Source organism: Daktulosphaira vitifoliae, unplaced genomic scaffold (assembly GCF_025091365.1).
Source record: "Daktulosphaira vitifoliae isolate Bord-2020 unplaced genomic scaffold, ASM2509136v1 Scaffold_5, whole genome shotgun sequence".
In the NCBI taxonomy this organism is placed as follows: Eukaryota; Metazoa; Arthropoda; class Insecta; order Hemiptera; family Phylloxeridae; genus Daktulosphaira; species Daktulosphaira vitifoliae.
Genome location: NW_026099576.1, coordinates 4,838,985 through 4,859,410, shown reverse-complemented (window position 1 = coordinate 4,859,410; position 20,426 = coordinate 4,838,985). Strand labels below are relative to the sequence as shown.

The 20,426-nt window shown below is 33.9% G+C and overlaps 1 long non-coding RNA gene across 1 annotated transcript; it reads left to right on the top strand.

Annotated features, from left to right (window-relative positions):
• Nucleotides 1-3,130: 3,130 nt before the first annotated feature.
• On the top strand, nt 3,131-20,367 carry LOC126908486 (uncharacterized). Its single transcript, XR_007704772.1, has 3 exons — nt 3,131-3,432; nt 15,990-16,413; nt 19,441-20,367. It is a non-coding gene; the product is annotated as an uncharacterized LOC126908486 (long non-coding RNA).
• Nucleotides 20,368-20,426: the final 59 nt, after the last annotated feature.

Here is a 20,426-nt window from a genome sequence, read left to right as displayed (position 1 = left end):
TAATACTTTTTTTAAGTAATTATTGAAGTTAGCTACTCAGTTATTTCTCGGCGAAACTTGGTATAGTATTAATTTCATTTAATTAGCACTTATCAGTACTCACAGAATATGGAGTTTACGAAACACGTTTAACTGATAGACTCTTATATATTGTTTGACTATTAATTTATATTTTTTAATTGCAGCTGAACAAATAAAGAGTAGGATAATAAATGTATTCATTTATATCAAGTGAAACTGAAGTTTTATAGCTTCGAAATTAACTTTTGGATAAGTTATGTCAGATACACGGACTCAATGGAGGGGCATAGTAACAATAGTTCAACATTTTTTTTTTTATAATTTTATTTAAATAGCTTTCGTTATGATAAATATAGTAAAATGCCCACCCCCCAAAAAAATATCTTCTGGATTCGCATTTGAGTACTGTTAACAGAGGAATACTCAAAAGCTTTTAGGACCAAAAATGTTGATATAGAATTTTTGCTACAGTAATACTACCCCTGATTCAATATCTATCATTGCATCAGGGTATTCCAATTTTATCCTCTTTAATATTTTCAGAAAAGGAAATAATTTATCATAAATTGATATAAAACTGCACGCTAGTATCAAAATAAGCTCATTGACAATTTCCAACATTTTTGTGATGTGTTTAAATAAAAAATGATTTGTAACTTTTCGCTACTTAACACCATCTAAAAAACCATAGCAAACTTTACCATTTTTCGAAAACTGTGTAATGAAAAATGAAATAATTCGTTACATTATTGTATAATTATTGTTTTTTGTATATTTCATTTTAAATATAGTAATATATTTTGGTTTCAACAATTAGAGTGGGAGAGGTGTGATTGAAAAATGTCTAATGAAACATATTAGTCTGACGTCTAGTATACATTTTAAAATAGTAATAACTTCCGAAGTAATGAGTCTAAAATTGTTATTGACCAGTAATCTTCTTAATTATACATTTTTTTATTTTATTAGATAAAACCTAATAAAGTATAAAGAATGAATTAAAAAAGTTATTAATAACTGATAAATCTAGAAATATTTGAAACTAAAATACATCCAAAAATAATTTCATTAACATAATTATTATTTTAAGTAAAGTGGAGTGGTGTGGCTAGCGTTAAAAGAATCGTTCCGCCTAATGTTATACATAATTGTATTAGTATTAATTGCACATATGTACTTTACACACAAACAAAAGCATCCTTCTCCGTCGATCTGATAATAATTCTCAAAAACCTATTTTGTAACATCTTTGCAAAATACTTTTGAAAGAATAAAATGTACTATTGCGAAAATTATATAGTTTTTATGATAACTATTTATATTATGCATCCTAAAAACTTACTCGTTTCTATATTGTGTAGACCAGTGACAATTTCTTATGACCGTATGTCATTTCATGGGGCCCATATTACTTATACAGTGGTAACTTATGGAATTGGTAACAATATTTCATAGCATAGTCATTATTATGGCTAGTTGAGGGATACATAAAGTTATGTGGTAGAATTCCACCACATAAACTTTATGTGATACATTTGTAATTAGTTTTTCAATGATAAGTCACGTTTTGTTTCATTAGAAACTCAATAATCTTGTTCTTTTTCCTCGTCTTAATCCCAACTACTTGGGGTCGGCCACCTTTATCTTAAACTTCCATTTGACACGATCTCCCACATCTTCTACACTCACATCAGCCGTCCTCATATCGCATTCAATTACATCCTTCCATTTCTTTTTTGGTCTTCCTCTACCTTTTCTTCCTTCAACATTCATTTCCATAACTACTTTTATAGCTTCCGATTTTTCTTTCCTCATAACATGACCAAACCATCTAAGTTTGTTTTCTCTTATGTATCTATGATTGACGCTACACCTAACTTCCCTCTTATATGTTCGTTTCATATCCTATCTTCTCTAGTCACTCCACTCATCCATCTAAACATTCTCATCTCTGCTTCAATCATTATCTACTCTACTTTCTTGTCAACAGCCAAACACTCTGAACCATACATAAATATTTGGTCTCACTACAGTCTTACAGAATTTACCTGTCAGCCTCATTGGAGTTCTCTTATCACACTACTTTCTTTCGCAACTCGATAATATTTTATTAACTATGATCAAATTTTATTTACAACTGTAGACGAATTTTTTAATTTTGTGAACTTTTTGGAGAATTAAATGATGATGTACATAATAAAAATAAATGATCAAAAATATATATATTCTTGTGTAATAATAAGAAAAAGGTAGTAAACGGACAGTATTATAAAACATTTTTTACTATTGAATTTCTTATACTAATTTTAATTATTACTAATAAATTCAAAATACATCTCATGTAGACCAAGAGAGCCGATATTTTGCTAACTATATCTAAATATCATGAGTTTCATAGTCCCAAAAAGATAAATTTTTAAAGCTAATATTTAATTACAATTCAAAAATCTAAAACTCCATAAAGGTAAACTCCACAAAATGAAAATAAAAGATTATTTTTTTTTATTTTTCCTTTTAAATAGTTCGATGAATTTTTTAAAAACCCTTTTAAATAAAAATAAAATTTAACCATTTTATGGAAAATTGAAAAATACATAAAGTTTTGATAAAATAGATTTTATACCAATAAATAATAGTCAATAGTTCCTATATAAGTTAAAAAAAAATATATTAAGATCTAATTAATCAGTTATGTAAAAATGTATTTTTCAAATCGAACGGGTTTGGTTTATTTTTTTAGATCAGCCCCCGATTAGCTTTTCATTATATTCCTCCTAAAGAGTAACGCCATACCTTAGAAATATTTCATGGAGGGCAAAAATTTGTTTTAAATATTTGGTTTTACTGTCCGCTCAACAGACCCCCAGCAGCCTGAAGTATAAATTTCGAATGCCGCACTCGTGAGATAATTTCTGTTGGACTGCAATGGGGAAAGATCATAAATTTGATACTTGTTATTTTATTCGGTAGATGTCAGCACATTGTCAGGATCGACGGCAGCAATAGTTCCCGCTGCTAGCACAGATCTAATAACCTTACCCCACCACTATATCACACGCATAATGATGGCTGGAAATTAAAGTTAGCAGCTCGAAGAGGTTCCTTTATTTACACGCCGCGCAGGTTAGTAGTCGTTCGCGGCCGTCCTTCCCATTTGTCGGTCGCTATTGCTGTTTTACAAATCATAGCAATATTGTACACATTTATATATAGATATGGTATCAGTCGTTTTTTCATCTCGAGAATTTTTTTCCATGTACAAGCACATGTGCTTGTCTTTTTTCTGTGTACTCCAGTGAACTACTAAAACACATGCAATGGACTTGTGAGCTCTGTCATCGAGCCGGGGAACACGTGTTGCTTGAATTTCGCGAATCCGTCTGCCAATTTAGTCGAAACGTTAACATTCAGGTAAGAATTTTGTTTTTATCGATTTCGTTTTGATTTTGTGCACGTTATTATCATTTTTATTTACTCGGGAAATTAGTTTAACTTATTTAAGATATTGGAATATTTATCTAGACCGTAATTTTATCAATTAATTAATTACGTTCTTATCGGATTGCTTCTAACACTGATGAGTATTTTTTTTTCGATCGGAGTAACGCCTAATATTTTACACTATTATCATCTACAGCTATACAAACGTGAAATTACTTTGTTAATAAAAATTACTCATTAGTTGAAAATGCGCGATCATCCGAAACGGTTTAGTTGGTGTACTCGCCTATTTAAAAGTTCCAGTGTTTTTCGGCTACAAATTTTTGACCCGATAAATCTCGTGTGATGTGAAATGAAGCAGCTCGTTTTTGTAAGAAGCCCGACTGCATTTTCGACTTGTCGATGCATTTGTTTTTTATTAAAGGCATTACCCTGGTATAAATTAATATTCCTCAGAATTTATATTGCATAACACATAGAGTACGATGAATTCGGTTATTTGCTAGAAATATTGTAATCTGTAATGACGACTTTATGTGTTGAGCACGACAATGATGTTTTATTTTACACCGTGACTTAATCTGGCGTAGGTCCAATGTAAATATAATTGCGCGTTCGACATTTTTTTAGAATATGATCCAATAGCGGTATAATTAAAATTCCTAAACCCTGTTGAACATCTCCAGGAAGAGTTCCGTTGGTTATTTGTAATAATTGCGGATTGTTAACCACAAGGACTCGTACAAAAGTAAAATATTCTTTACACTATTTTTAGAAAAACATGTTAGCGATTAAATTTCCTAATAAAAAAAAAAAACAATGAATGTCACATTTGAAGCTTATCATATGTTATTAAATATAAATAAAATTCTTTTTCCTATGTCATGTACGTGTTCGACAGAAATCTGTGATTAATTCGTGTGGAATAAATCCAGTTATTAGAGTAATTTATATGACAGTTACTTCACTTGCATTTGGCTTCGTAACTTCCGTGACACCGTTTATTTTTCATCTCCTCCCGCGAGTTCCGAAGCACGTCCTCTTTATACGTATCGTCCGTATAAATAACGTAATTAATAATTATTATTATTTTTATGTGCACGCATAATGCTCTGGTCGTATGCCGGCTCATGATTCTCCTCCTCCTCCTCCTCCTCTCTCTAGTCTCTGGGTTTCGATAACAGACCAGGTGTTTGCAGCATACGCACAGAACTGGTCATACAACACACATCTGCCCCTGTAAATTCACGTGCAATGTACCTCTTCGTCTTTTGTGCACATCACCTCCAGATAACGTATTTTTTCTCTTCTGAGATTATAAATCCCAGGTATGTTCCTTTTTCATTCATTCGGATGTTGTTTCCGCCCCGTACACGAAAAATAAAAAAAACAAATACGGTAACGTGATACGACCGCGTCTTCTCTCGTACCCAGAACCGTATGAGAAATGGGATTAGGTAAGAAAAAAAATCTATATAGAGCCGTTTTCTTCTTGAATGCGTTACAACCAATGTTTTTATTTTTTTTTTATGGTGATATCACGAACGTGACGAAACCGTACACATTGTGCTGTAACCACTTCACAAAACGCCAATGGATACAGTGCTAAACTCGATTAATGCAAAATCGACTGTGAATTACACTCGAATCAACGGACATCTTAAAGCTTATGAGACGACATTCGAGAGTGTTGTTGTTGTCGTAAGAAAATATTATCACGAGTGTACACTTCCCCTAACGATATTTGCGAGCCCTTGTTTTTTCTAAACACAAAACCAAGGCCGATGAGTACAGTGTCCTGCTGCGCAGTGTGTGTTGTCGAGGAGGGCACGACTTGGTATTAATAGCGCTGCTACCCATTATTCCCACCGAATCCATTTCACGTGTCTCTATCATCGAGTGGAAAATGTATTTTTTCACCAGGTTCATTAGCCCATTTGTTAGCGATGTACGGCGGCGGGGTCTAAGGATGACATATCTGTGTGGCTTCTCTTTAAAACGATTGTGATTAGTTTATACAGACAATATTTTGAGCTGGACAATAGCGACAAACGGTATACGACCACAGAGTAACGAACGTTTCTCATTTGTTTGTCGTTAATACCGATGATTTGAACAATATTGCGGCGGTGACCACCCCGACATTAAACGAATTAATTATTGTTGCTTTTTACCGTTGTTCCGGTTGTGTGTGGGTGAATGTTTTTGAATTTGTGTTTTGCTGGATAATCCAATCGTGTGTCCTGATTCCGGGCCAAGTACATTAATTATTTTATTGTTGTTAAAATGTACCGAGTACGTTGGAATCGACAGAATAAGACCAATAGACGATGACAAAAACAAAGGAATCAAAGGAAGCGTCTTCAAGGCGAGTCCTGTGCGCATACAGGAAACCTCGCCCATGTACTGTAGAAACTCCGCTCGATTGCTGTCGCCTGTCTACCGCCTGTCGTCGTCTCATTTTGTGATCACTGAGCGAGTACTCGTCTTGTGATGTATGCGACCCGTTTTTTTAGGCGAAATTCTAGTTGAAACGATGTTGTTAACGATATACTTTTTCTTAAAATAGTAGAACACTGGCTATTATATTAATGGCGGCGCAATGACTGACTTTTTAGTAATTGTTTTAATGTTAGTTTTGACGAAAACTGTTGTTTCAAAACATTCGACGTTAATCGATATTAGAGAACTTACTTTAGCGAAGGTATTGTATCCTCGTGGTTTTTATTGACCAAGTACAGTTTTGGTCTCGTGTGCAATTTATAAAATAATAATAAAACTAGCTGTTTACTCGGATTTTTATGGGTTTGCCGTAGGCGTTGGAAAGAATTTGGAATTTACTTCAAATACCGCCTCCAAAACCAGTTCGATAATTAATTGATAGTTTCATTGACTTATTTCCGATGTTTTAGCAACTAAATTTGTTCTTTCACCAATCGCGAATAAATCATACTTGGTTTTTTTTCATAGTAGTCAATAATACATTTTAGCGACACAATTTTCGGATGTGAATTGAACAAATCGTTCGTTGCGTCGGTTGTTTTCGTCTATTGGCCAATTTCTGAGTTATCCTCAGCTAATGATATTGCGTTGAAATTAATTAGCTTTTTACACCTCTATGATTAAAGTATAGAGCTTTAATCTATTACGTCGTCACCGGCAATTTATCTGTTTGATTTAAAACTATGTGTTGATTATATCTTATAATAATTAAGAATCGCGAGGTGACACCTAACACCGTCGAGAAAACGTAGATGACCGAAAATATATGAACAATTTACCTGCAATAGTTAATTTATACAGGGTGTTCAGTAAGTTAGGAAACAGTTAAATTGTTACAAACAATGAGTACAATAGAAATTCGTTTCCTTATTTACTGAACACTCTGTATATCAAACTACCTAAAGATTGGAAAACGCAAAAATAAGAATAATTTAAGACAATTGCTCTTTCGGTGTGTTTTATAGATTTACGAATAAAAAGCGTACGCTTTGTAAAAAAAAATACTCATCCACTTTAATTGTAGTAATATGACACCTAATTTGTCAATCGAAATAATGTTTTCTATATTAAAAGTTAATAAAATCTCGTACAAAAAATGTGTAGTCGTTAAACTTTTACAGAATCAAAGTTTTTCAACAATACGTTCTTATAGAATTTTTTTAGTGATAAATTTCAGCGGATCTAAGAGGAATTTAATATTGAATTAGACAGTGAAGATGGAAAATTCTAAGTGATGGACGTCTGTCGAGTGAATAATTTGTCTTTTATCATATTTTTTAAGCGGAATATCATAACTGTTTATAATTGTGTCGTAAATATTTTCATTTCTCTATTACTAACGTTTGTTTTAAGTGTAGTGTCGACAGTCGTCGTTGGTCCACTTACGTGTGTATGTTTTATTTTTAGATCCTCTAATAATGTACTCGTGGCTTTTGGACGCACTTACCGAATGGGCCGTGTGTCGATATGTCGTCGGGGTCGTCGATTGTCGTCAACTACTCGATTTTTTATGCTCGTCACAGCAAACGTGGAATTTGTCGAAATCGGAGTTGGCACGTCGCAGCGTTAGGGCCGCCGTATATTCTATTGCAGTGGGTCTCCAGGAGATATTTTCTTTTCTCGTTTGTGGAAACGCCGTCCGACCGCTGAGGGGGTGAGTGCCAGCAGGTAGTTATGTGCCTTTTATTCAGAAATGTGGGTCCAAAATTCCTGAGCCCGTCACGTTCCTACAAACGATGTGAAACCGATCGTGAAGAGGAATAGGATAAGATTTGGTGGTCGCTCTGGTTTTAACAACACGACGCGGTTAGCTGCCACGTTTTTTTTTTTTCCAACATGGTGTGTCGTCGTCGTTGCCCGTTTGTTATCAAGTCGGGAAAACGCGTTTAAACGATTTGAATAATTTCCCATTTACTGCCGCCGCCGTTCCATGAAATCCGACCGAGTGAGCACGTAAACGGCCGTGACGGAAGGCGATTAATATGTTGTGTTACAATATAAATTGTATTGTGCCCAACCGACGAATAGGTGTGCGCCTCAATATCGTCGTGAGATATGGTCGGCGCCCAAAAGCTCCTCCGGCGGGTCCCAAATTGTAGGAATAAAAAAAAAAACAATTTTTTTTTTTTGTCGCTACTAAAAACACAATTTTTCGTCGGCCGAGTGGGGTGGTAAGGTTAAAACGCGGCGTGTGCGTTGGATTTCAAAAGATATTAACCAACAATAATAATACACACGAGTTTATTGACACACGTTGTCGCCCTAAGGTCATTGACGTACAGTGTATACAATTGTAAGTTCCAGAAATCGTACAAATTGTTTTCCCGGTGTGATACGGTGTCGCGAGCAAGTGTCGAGCGTTAAAAAAAGGTCATATTTTATTATTTTATTATATTGCTCAGCAGAGATACTGAATAAACGTGTCGCGGCTCGACAATACGGTTTCTTTTTTTAAACTGGCCCCGGCAAGTTCAACACGGCGCGCGGCCCGTTTGTAGATAAAGAAATTGGCTAGGTTATATGCGTGTGTTTTTTTACACCGGTGATTTTAACGCGGAGCCTATAATAGGTATCACAATGGTTGTTTTTTTCGGCAAATGTGCTGTCGGCTGTTGAAAGGCGCAGCGCCCGACAATATCCGTACGTCGGTTTTTTAGGCGTAATAATCGTATACAACGTCTGTGTTTCGTCGTCGCATGTAATAAAAACACATCGAGTACACATCGTTTTGTTCCGTGCGGTACGTTTTTTACCGTGCCGGCGGTAGCGGACACTCGGATAATGTATAACCAGAATAAAAAACGAGGAGACACCCATGTCAATGCGTACTCTTATCAGCATCTCTGTTGGACCACCGTTATTTTTCGCGACAATGTAATTCACGTATGTGATAAATATATATTAGTTTTATTATTTTGTCGCTGTTGAATTATGTAATAGCTGATAAATCCAAGTATTATTGACCAGCATACCGTATCGTATCCGTTGTAATCGTTTCAGTCGTGTATTTGAATAACAAATTTTATTCGAAAAAGCGTTCAATTTGGTAGAAAACACGTTACGTAATTCCCCACAGTGTACCTACTCCGCAGGTCATTGGCCTCGTAAGCGCTTTTGTTCTAAGCTTTTGGGCCTTTTCCGTTGACATTTATTTGCCCCGAGTTAATTGTATTCAAACAGACTCGCTCGACGGTATTTTCACACTTGGGACAAATTTCAGAGCGATCCGACTATTTTAACATTCTAGAAACGATTAGTCTACTTCAGTGTTCATTTATATTCAAGGTTTTTTTGCTCTATATTCGCGCAATTACTGTGTTTTGTGTTAACGAATCATTTATTCTACGATTAACTTAAAATTGATGAATTAATTCAGTGACAAGTTGACAATATGAGCTTAATTTTTACTTAAAATATCAGTCATAAAAATAATTCACTATTTTTTAATGAACGACTTCATTCTATCAACGCTCATAGTTTCTGCATAATATTACAGTAATTAATACTGGGAATTCTCGGTTTATTTCAGGTAACGTTTTAAAGTTATTAGATATCTAAATGATTATTCAATTGTGTCCGTGTCAACTTTTAGAACAATTATTAGATCTTTATGAAGTAATTTTACGAAAAAAATAAATAACTTATGATTTATTTATTATAATTCCAGCTCATTATTATTTTATCATTTTATTTTATGCACTTCAATGTTATTTGTATTGACGCGATTGATTAAATACTAGTAAAATTAAAGATTATGTATTATGACGTTGCTAGTTTTATTTCATTAACGAGCGCTGCGCGTTAGTGATAGAATTTTTTTATAAGTATGATTAACAATCAAGTAGTTAATCTGCAATGTAAATACAAAGTTACTTTTACAACCATAAGATTTTTAATGGTTGTTTTAAGTTTTAATTTGTTATGAAATGAATAATTTACGAAAGCAATTAACTGTGTAAGGTCTTTATCGCCGTATTTAATTTTGTTTATGTAATGAACTTTCAGTTTTTTTATAATTCTAAACGATCAAAGTAACCGCAAAACTTTAAACTCGTGTAATGTGTTCGGATTATCAATTTCTCTGGCATTCGTGGCGATGATCAGTAATGCCAGAGAAGCATACAAGGAAATTTGTGGTATTTTTATTCTGCTCGATATAGTTTATTATTGTCAATTTAAATTTTTCAAGAAACTTGGATAAAAATTTACTTGAACTTAAATGCTGAAAACAAAGTGACTCTTAGGGAAGATTGAAACATTGGAATCGATTTCTGTGGAGATTTTTGCACTGACGAGACAAGTAGAAATGCATTGTCGTGCGTTTTAATTTCTTTGCGAGTTTCAACTTGTCTAGCTGGGGAAGACGTTTGCCTACTATTATCAAGCCCCTTGCTGAAACTGCGAACAAACTACACAATGTTTTTTTTTGGATAAGTGCAATGGTATTGACCAGTAGGAGGAGAGTGTTACATGTTAAATAATTATAATCGTTTCCTACCGAACGAGAAAAGGGGAGCTATGTGTTGTGTATGTCGTAAGAACGAGAACTAAACTTACAGTGCAACAGGAGAGAACAAGAGGAGTTTGATAATATAATAAAAAGGAGCAGATGTATAAAATAGAGGAGTTTCATAATCAGCTACGGTTGGCCAACAACACTACAGCGGCGACAGATGGCAACGGGTCTTCGAAGGAAAGGTTTTTTTTACTAGTTTCCCCCCCACAACTCGTCCCGATCTTCATTCAACATTTCATGAACAAAAATTACTACTCATTCGAATAATATTATCGCGGTGATCGATATGACATTTGAAAATAAATATGTTTTAAATAATATCTGTGATAAAATTAATGAATACTTGTTGTAACATTATTATTAATAAGAATATCTTCCGAAGTGAGATTGGTTTAATATGTTTTATTATGACGTTCAATGAAGATTGTTCGTCAATACTAGTAATTGTATTATTTGCTCGACACATTGTATTAGCTATTGTAGGTCAGAGTCATCGATAAGTTAATTAATTTGCTGATATAAGTAATTTTTACATTTTGCTTAAGATAACGGAAAATAAGTGTATGTAATGCATTTCCTTTAAAATATTTATTAAACGACAATCCTACCTAAAGATTAGTACAATTTACCATTTTCAAGTACAACTCGAATTTTTCTCTTGAAATAATTCGGTACTTGGATAAAATGAACTTGTAAAATAATTTTTAATACCTAAGGCGTCAGTATATTATTATTAACGAACCTTTTTTTTTTTTCTACGTAGCATACGTTTTGTAGCTTAAAATTGTACACGTGTATATGATGTTAAGTAATACTTTATTAAAATAGTTCAGTTCAAGTGCTGTACTAAACAAACCGTCAGTATTTATATATATATATATGTATAATATTAATTATTACTTGTAAGATTGTGACTTGGTAATGATTAATGTAAAGTAACACGATCTAAGAAATAAATTTATTTTGCAAATATAATAAATGTTCAAGTTATAATGTTTTATACTAGAGTACTTTTTTTTTTTTTAAATAATTATCGTAGAACTTTGTTCAATGACATAATTTTTTTATTACGTTTTACAAAGGTTGTACTATGTAGGTACTCTGTACTGCCTTGACAACATTAAAACTCGCCACGTTTGTTCCATGTAGTACATAAAAAAAAATTACAAACAATTGCCCGACTGCTATGCGAATAAATATATTATCATATACTTACAAATTATAATCACTCTTTGTGAACTCAATTTAAACAGCTGATACATTTTAAAATGTATTCGGCTTCTATTTAATATTTAAAATCTATATATCCAAAAGTCTACTTAAATTTTCACTTTATATCTCTGTTGGGAATGACAAATCGACTTTTCCCCCTTTATGGGCTTTTTTTATTTTTTATTTTATAAATGTTAGTTTCGCAACGCCTTTCGCGGCAGCCAATGCCAACGTCACCTCTTCGGAACAACACATAATAATAATAAAAAATATTAATAAAAGAGTTGCGCAAATATAAATTCACCCCCAAAGCCTTAACACATGGTTAAATGTCACGTACGTCAGGTCGTTCTTTTTTTTTAATTTTCAAAATGGACCGCTTTCGTGTAAAAATATGTTAATGGTCGACTGCGGTGCGTCAGATAGGGTTTCAAAACCATTAAGAGAATCGCCAGCAAGGAAGTCTGCGAGTATGATTTAGCCTCCTCTTCCTTTTCGATAAATCATTTTCCCCTTTGTATACTTTTTTATTAACCGCGCGTCTCACGTGTAATGGCGGTGATGAAAATGTATCGTTTTTGATGAATTATTAAAAATTGAAAACTTCATATTTACACTGGTACTATCCTACAGATGATTGTGACCTACGACCGTGTTGATTGATGATGACGAATCGGTCAGCACGGGGCTCCAGGTGGTTCGATTGTCGCGTGTGGACAGGAGGGGATAATCCAAAATTTCGGTATTTTCGTTTATAGGTACACTTTCGGGGTCGCCAAATCGATAGCCAAAATAAATACAAAAAATAAATAGAAATCGCATAAAGCAGATGTATTTTGCCGCAGCGGCGGTTCCATTGTGCCCCTCTCCGCAGTTAGCGCGTGCACACACCTAGATGTTGATTTTGGGTTCTATTTTATTCAAATGTTTTGTTGTATTCTGTTACTTTAACAACAACATTGCAGTATTTTTTTACCAACGAGTATCAAACCATTTGGTGGAAACGTCTGAAAATCACGTCATCATCGATTATAATCGCTGTAAAACAATTTTAATAATCCAATAATCTTTTTTTAATTTTTAAAGATTTTGACGTCCCATCTTCCCCTACCACNTGTATTTTGCCGCAGCGGCGGTTCCATTGTGCCCCTCTCCGCAGTTAGCGCGTGCACACACCTAGATGTTGATTTTGGGTTCTATTTTATTCAAATGTTTTGTTGTATTCTGTTACTTTAACAACAACATTGCAGTATTTTTTTACCAACGAGTATCAAACAATTGGTGGAAACGTCTGAAAATCACGTCATCATCGATTATAATCGCTGTAAAATAATTTTAATAATCCAATAATCTTTTTTTAATTTTTAAAGATTTTGACGTCCTATCTTCCCCTACCATTGTTTTCGTGTTCGTTTCAAATTAATCGGTAAACATTAGTTCATCAATATCGATAGACATTACGTATATAATTTACACTAACTAAATACTTGTGTGTGTCGTGTGGGCATCAGTACAATTGTGCTGTAGCTGAACGATAATTTACTAAGATAATACTTGTGTTTTTTACTTGGAATACTGTTATTAATAACTTTGTTTTCCATGAATACAAGAGAAAATAAGATAACGGCGTTGGCGCCAAGTGCAATCAACGATTACCCATCTGGTTCTCAAAAAAGAAATCTTAGCTACCCCAACCGAACGACGTGTTAAGAAAACAGACTATTTATGTGTTTTGGTTCTTCTCTCCAATTGCGCGTGTTCTATTATCGTAATGGTTTAAATGTTGAGAAACCATTAGCCCCGTGTGCTGTTGTCGTCTACTGCACATACGATGTGGTTTCCGTTACGAAAATCGCACGCACGATAACATAGTAACCGGCCGTCAGAACCGTACAGTTTTTGGGGGTAGTTTCCCCGAGCCGACCCGAATCGGAGGGATCGTCGGTATCATTATTCTGTATAGAAACGGACGCGTGCGTGTGTGTGTCACCGTTCTTAAATGCACCACCATTACCACCACCACCACCACCACCACCACCACCGCTGCCGCCGCCGCCGCCGCCACCACCGACAACATAGACAGCTAACTATTGAAGATCAATTGTACATCCTCCGTGTCCTACTACCTAATACTACCCTTCGTAGTAGTCGTCGATTTCCATTTTTCTCTCCTCAGTCTATATTCGGCACTTACAGCGTTTACCTCGTGTTTTGTTATCATCGCTGTATGCGATCACTAAACTCGGTAGTGATGTTACTGTACGGTGCTACCCTCTCGTGCCTCGTTTTCGTCGCTCGGTAAATGCATTGGTTTAGCTCATCCCAACCGGAGATCTGTTGTCCCAGGTTATGGTGTGCGTGCGTGCGTGCCCCCGTGTAAACACGCGGTGTTTGGATCGTCACGCCTCGGCCGTTTACTTCCCTCGTGGCTTGAACGTAACGTTGTCCTCGTTTTGTTTACTTCCGAATTTGTGACTCTTTGTTTACACAAGTTTCTGTTGCTGCTCCGATTGTTTTTGTCTATCCAAAGTTCAAAAGTTTGGTAAGTATCGCTGCGGTGTTTAATAGTATTAGTTTTGCTAATTAAGATTATTGCTGGTAAGCCAATTAGCGTATAAGCTCTGGTCGCCAGAGTGTTGTATGACGTAACGCCCAATTTGATTGCCAATAGTTATTAGTAGACAATTAGATTATTCGTTTTGCCTCTGTGAATTAGTTTTTCGAATCGCCTTTGCTCACTGCAACTGGTTTCAACTAAAATGTACATTTAAGGGGAGGCTATTGTATTGCTTTTAACAGTGGACCGACTTCCACCCCATTTTACTCGTCGGAAATTGCGTCATCATTTTGGCATTAACTATTTGCTGATACGATTTTTTTTCACTGCGAAATTCTATTATATGTTTCTGTAGAAGAAGGGGTTGGTTTTACTACTTCCTACACTTATGGTTAACGTTTCTCGATTATGAAAATTGTTTGATTGTGTTTAATGCTCTTTTTAAGTGTACGTTCAAAAGTTGCCATTAAAATGAATATAATTTAAAAATCTAGAATCATCACAATGTTGACCACATTATCAAATATTTTTTTATATGTGTGTATCTAAGTACATATTTAAGTACTTATTTAATATTATTAAATACTGTTTTGACGTAATCTGGAGTACCTACTCATTTTTTCAAGTGTTATATTACACAAACATAATTTTTTTTTTTATTATGACGATAATGGTCGGCCGTTGGGCGTTATAAAATTGACTTGGCTCTCAATAAAACGCTTACTTTCTTAATGGCCACGGAAAAAATTTCATATGAGGTCCGTTGGTGTCTTTTAGTCGCTCGGATGACTGATTAAATTATGCACACTTGACTGTTTTAAATATTTTTCATTATTTCTACTTCCTCGGTATAAGCCGTCACGGCCAAACAGTATGTACAAACAGAAAAAATTATATTATTTTGGATATTTTTGCGTTTTATTTTGTGGCTCGAGATGGCTGACTACATGAAAGTAAGTTTCGTAGTCCTGAAGCACTGGATAATTTGTGTGATAACGATACGACTTCCCGTCATCTTTTTAGTACACTATAATTGACATACACGTACAGAGCGGTTGGTGGTTCTGCCGTTAATTATTTTATATAATAAAAAGTAGTTGGATTATTTATAAAGAAAATACGTATTCCGTTGAATTATTTGAGTACTACCAAGTTGTTTTTAAACGATAGCAACGGTGTAGAATAACGGCAAGGGGAACCGATGAATTTCTCGCAGGGCAGCTGCTCTTATTGATGCCGTCGACAAGTCTTAAAAACCTCCCTAGGGGGATATTTTCCATAAAAAAAAAAAAGAACCCATTTCAATTGTGTAGCGTCCTTGTTTTACGAACCGAAAACGAACTTGCACGTGAACTCCACACGAGTTGATAATTCTGTTCGTGTAAAACGTAAAAATTACCAAGTTAGTTCGCTTTATTTGAAAAGTAACTCTGACAATATTTTTTATGTTCCGATGTCGTTTTGGATGGATAACGTGGCACTGAAATTCAAAAGTGATTTACAGTGACATCTCCTCGACAATAATCACTAAAAGTCATAAAAATTGGCTTTTTGTTGCCGTCCGGTTTCACTGTGTTTGTCGTTCGATGACAGTTTTAAAATTAGATTGGTCGTTAATGTTTAGTTCACTTAACGATTGAATGCAAGTGAATTAGTGAAAATATTTAGTTTCTACAAATTGTACACAGAAATATAAACGTATACTGGACAATTATTAATTTTTTTATTATTTCTATTTAGGTAAATGTGTCCACTGCTAAGTATAAACTGCAGCAGATAACGTGCCTCGGTCGGGACAAAAACCAGTTGGCCATCTATCACGTGTGTAGTGCGTGCAACATAAAGATTGCCTGGGTCAACCGGTGCGCTGTCTATGTGTGTGTGACTGAACGCTAAAAGACAGCAACCGAGTTTCATATCTGCGGCAGTCTTATTCAATTACGAGCGGACAGGAAACAAAAAAAAAACCAGCCCGACGGCAATATTATTGACGACACGGTTAATAAAAACGGTACCAACTTCAGCCACGGCCGTCGTTCAGCAAATGCACAAGCTCAAAATCAAAGCGGATTAAAAAAGTTCGAGTTAAACTACTTTACACGGGTCCTTCTCGACCGCAGTCGTTGTGTTCTATTGTTATTATTACTTGCATTATTTTCATTAAGTAGGTTGAACCAGCTTGCGTTTTTTTTTTTTTTTATTCTCGCGCTTTACGCTTTTTGTGCAACAACATATTGTATTATTGTTAATAATAATATTCCCAGTGCGAGAGGTTTATAATTTCATAAGGTTAAAACACATACATGACTTTCATATTAAAATCAAACACGTGCCACTAGTAACCTAAGCATACGCCAATACCGGTCGTTTTTTTTTTTTTTTTATTATGTATTCGTTATTATTATATTCAAAAATTCTCTGCACACTGCCTGTATGTCGTCTTTCAAAAAATACTCTTTCCAATATGCGTGTGCGATGCTCAACAACCAAATATTATGTCAGTTACATGCAACGATTAGACACTAGAAACTTTCGTACAGTTTTGAGAGCTGGCCAATTCGTTGACTGACTTATTCAATGACTACTATTCCGTTACATATATCGACAACGGTTTGCTAACACTGCAACTGAATCTATCTGCTATCGTTATAAGCCCTCTGTTGAATCTGGTCCGTTTATCTGATTTTTTACTATTTGTTTTTTATTGTTCGCCGACTACAATTATACAAATAAGACTACTTTTCCGAATTTGGGATACCGAAGAACTAGAAATTGTGTTCGTTGATTATTTATTACACGTTTTTTTTATATTGTTTTACATCTCATGTCATTGCCAACCGCATCCGTTTTGGCCTTCGTTCGTCAATCCTCAGGGCACCAGCATTAGTGTTCCCTTCAAATCCGTATGTAATTTCTAAACAGAGCCTAAAGTACGACTTCTATTGTTATAGCGATGATGTTAACATGATGAGATCTTAAAAAATGATACACTTTATTGAACATTAGAGATAGTTACAACAATAAAAGTTTTGTTCTCACTCTAAACACGGTTAATTGGAGACAATTATATTAACTGACTGATCGTGTAATTTCAAAATGCATCTTCGGTGATTCCTATCGCCAACAACTTGTCTACCAAGTAATAATATTTATATCGCGTGTTCACGTTTGACGACACCGTCCGGTTCGTCTTTCCCTAGTAATTCCACTCGTGGGAGGAGGGGGTCCCGTGCACACTTTTAATGACCACCGAAAACTGCTTGGGCAGATGTATCTCGTGATGGGCACGAGTCCTAAACTTATTTCATAGATCAGCTGTTGTGTATGTGTTCTTTTTTTCACCTGGCCACTCGTTTCCGTTGCTACTTCTATTGCTGCAATTCATTTTGAATAGTACACGATTATATGCTATCAAAAGAAATGAATTTCATGTTGGTTTAGGCATTATTTTTATTCTTTTTGTACGTTTCATCCTTGTGATCTCTGTAGTTGTAGTGTGCACGTGTTTGGTTAGTAGAGTTATCACTTTGTAGAAATGGATCACCTTTGTTCCTCTATAGCTTTTCTGTGTACAGATTTACCATGTGAAAACGCATACACCATACAATTGAAGTACATTATTTCATGTTAACTATGAAAAGTTCTTTCTAATCTAACGTCTGTGTTGAATATTAACTGGAAAATGGAGCAAGGTCAAACACATTAAACTAACGATGGTCGGCAATGTTTGATTTATCCGTAGAAACCAAAAAAAAAAAAATGTATTTTGTTCTTATATTCAAATGAACGTATTTATGTTAATCTCAAGTGCACAACACTTCCCTATGCTCGTAATTTTTTTCGACACCGTTTTATACTGAATTCACATATAGTTGATAATCATTGACTGATAGGTGTTCTAATTAAAGTTTATTACGGTTTTGCTCTCATTATGTAGGTAATTACTAAGTATTTATAACATACAGGAAAAAACGCTAGAGGCATGTTGGATCATCTCCTTCGGTGCCAATGGCGGTAAACATTAATTATAAGGAGCGGTTTTTACCGTTGATTACAAGATTCTTTAAATGTTCAGCAAAGTTCATTACACGACAGGTGGTGGGGTTTTTTTTAAGTTTACAGACTAAGAATTGAAAATATAACAACCCTGTATGTTGTTTAATGACAGACAATAAACGTTCCATCACCTTTAAGATAATATTCCTTATTCGATTGAAGTTTGTTGTGTAAAATATGCCCCAAATTAATTTACTTAGACTCAATAAGTAGTGATGTAGTATATTAGTGTATAATTATCGTTCATCTTCTATTTGTTTACTTGTATTCAGATACTAAAAGTGATTTCTGGCAAAAAATGTTATACATTTTGAATTTTGAGTGGAAATTTAGTGGAACCGTTACATAATATCTGTTTATATTGTTATTACTTAATGAGACCTAAACTATTAGTATTTTTGTAGGGATGTTAAAAATATCATTGAGTGTATAACCCTTGACGTTAAGTTAAATTGTTAATCAATACATTATACTTAACAATGATTACGACATAGAAGGGAATTAAAGTCATACTTGTTTGTTGATAATGCTAACCAAATGTGGTTTCGAGTATTTAATAATGTTATTTCATCAAATTTATTCCTTGTGAAACTCGTTTCATAATGAGCTACAATACAACTACCAATAGTTACTAGGACTGAAGCAGCAGCCTTTCAATTGTATTGTGATCTTGTTCCAATTATGTAATTAATGGAAAAAAAAAATTAATATAATTACGCTGTTCTGTTAGTGAACGCCATCATTTTATAATATATCGTAAAAAATTTCTTTTCAACGCTAAATTATTTCATGCGTAATCAAGATTTAGAAGTAAACTACAAACATAACTGATAAAGTTAATAAAAAAAAACTATTCGAATTAATTTTATTAGTGACTTGAACAACCAATACATTAAATTATTTCAAATGATTGTATTTTTATCATTATTACTTTGATTTGTATAAAAAAAGAATAATAATTAAAAATTATGAAATTAATAGCTATTACTTTTTTTATCAGATAATTATACACGCTCTTTAGCTGAATAAAATAATTTATTCCTGTTCTTAAATAAGAGGAATTTTTGAGGATATTCTCTAATAAACCACTTTTTTTTTTTAAGGGATTACTAAAAATGTATGTATTTTATTCTAGCAATTTATGTATAACTAAGAAGTTGTTAAATACATTTTGAGTTTGCTAAGTTCAAACTATGGTGTATCAATTGTCATGGGAAATCTTGTGAGATTGTCTACTGTTATTTATTAAGAACAAAATATACACTAGGAAACCATCAAATATTATCACTTTATTATAGCAGCAGCAGCAGTTGTTTCAATACAGATGTAACAAAAAAAGCAACACGTTGCCAGATTCCGTTATAAGTATATGTCATTCATTACCATAACGACGTCGAACGCACAATAGTCAAAATTGTGCTTGATTATCTAAATGGTATCTTGTGCATATGATGTGTTATGTATTATGTGATGTATTCCTTACTTTAATCTTATGATTATTAAGTAATATCAACATTTATAATTGTAAGGTTGTTGTATGAAAATAAGAATGAGTTTTGAAAAGAAAGAAAGATATATAAGGATTTTTATCGTTTTATTTTTCAGATGTTCTTTATGTTTTGGCAATTCAATGCATTTTGCTAATCGGTCGATGACCTGTGTAACTATTGTATAAATTCGACAAATATTGCACATGTCCCGGCCAATTAGCTAAGGCTGCAAACACAACAATGAAACTCTTCATTGACACGAGTGATCAAATTTTATCATCAAGAATATATGTGAAAATGTTTGCAAAATAGGTTGTGTTGTGTGCAATGTGCGTTTGTTCAATTAGTATGTTATTTTCATATTGCACTTGACCCAGCCTGCAATGCACATTTTTTATCATCATGGTATCAACTTATCAATTTTATATTATTTAAAGTTTTTGTTTTATATTTTATTAAAAAATTATAACTACGTATTATATTATTAAATTTAAATAAATAAATTGCACCTACTTATTTTATGTTTAGTTACCTACACTTATATTTTATTTCAAAGACTAAATTAGTTCTTTTACCTAACCATAGATAAGTCGTCCTTTTGNGACTAAATTAGTTCTTTTACCTAATCATA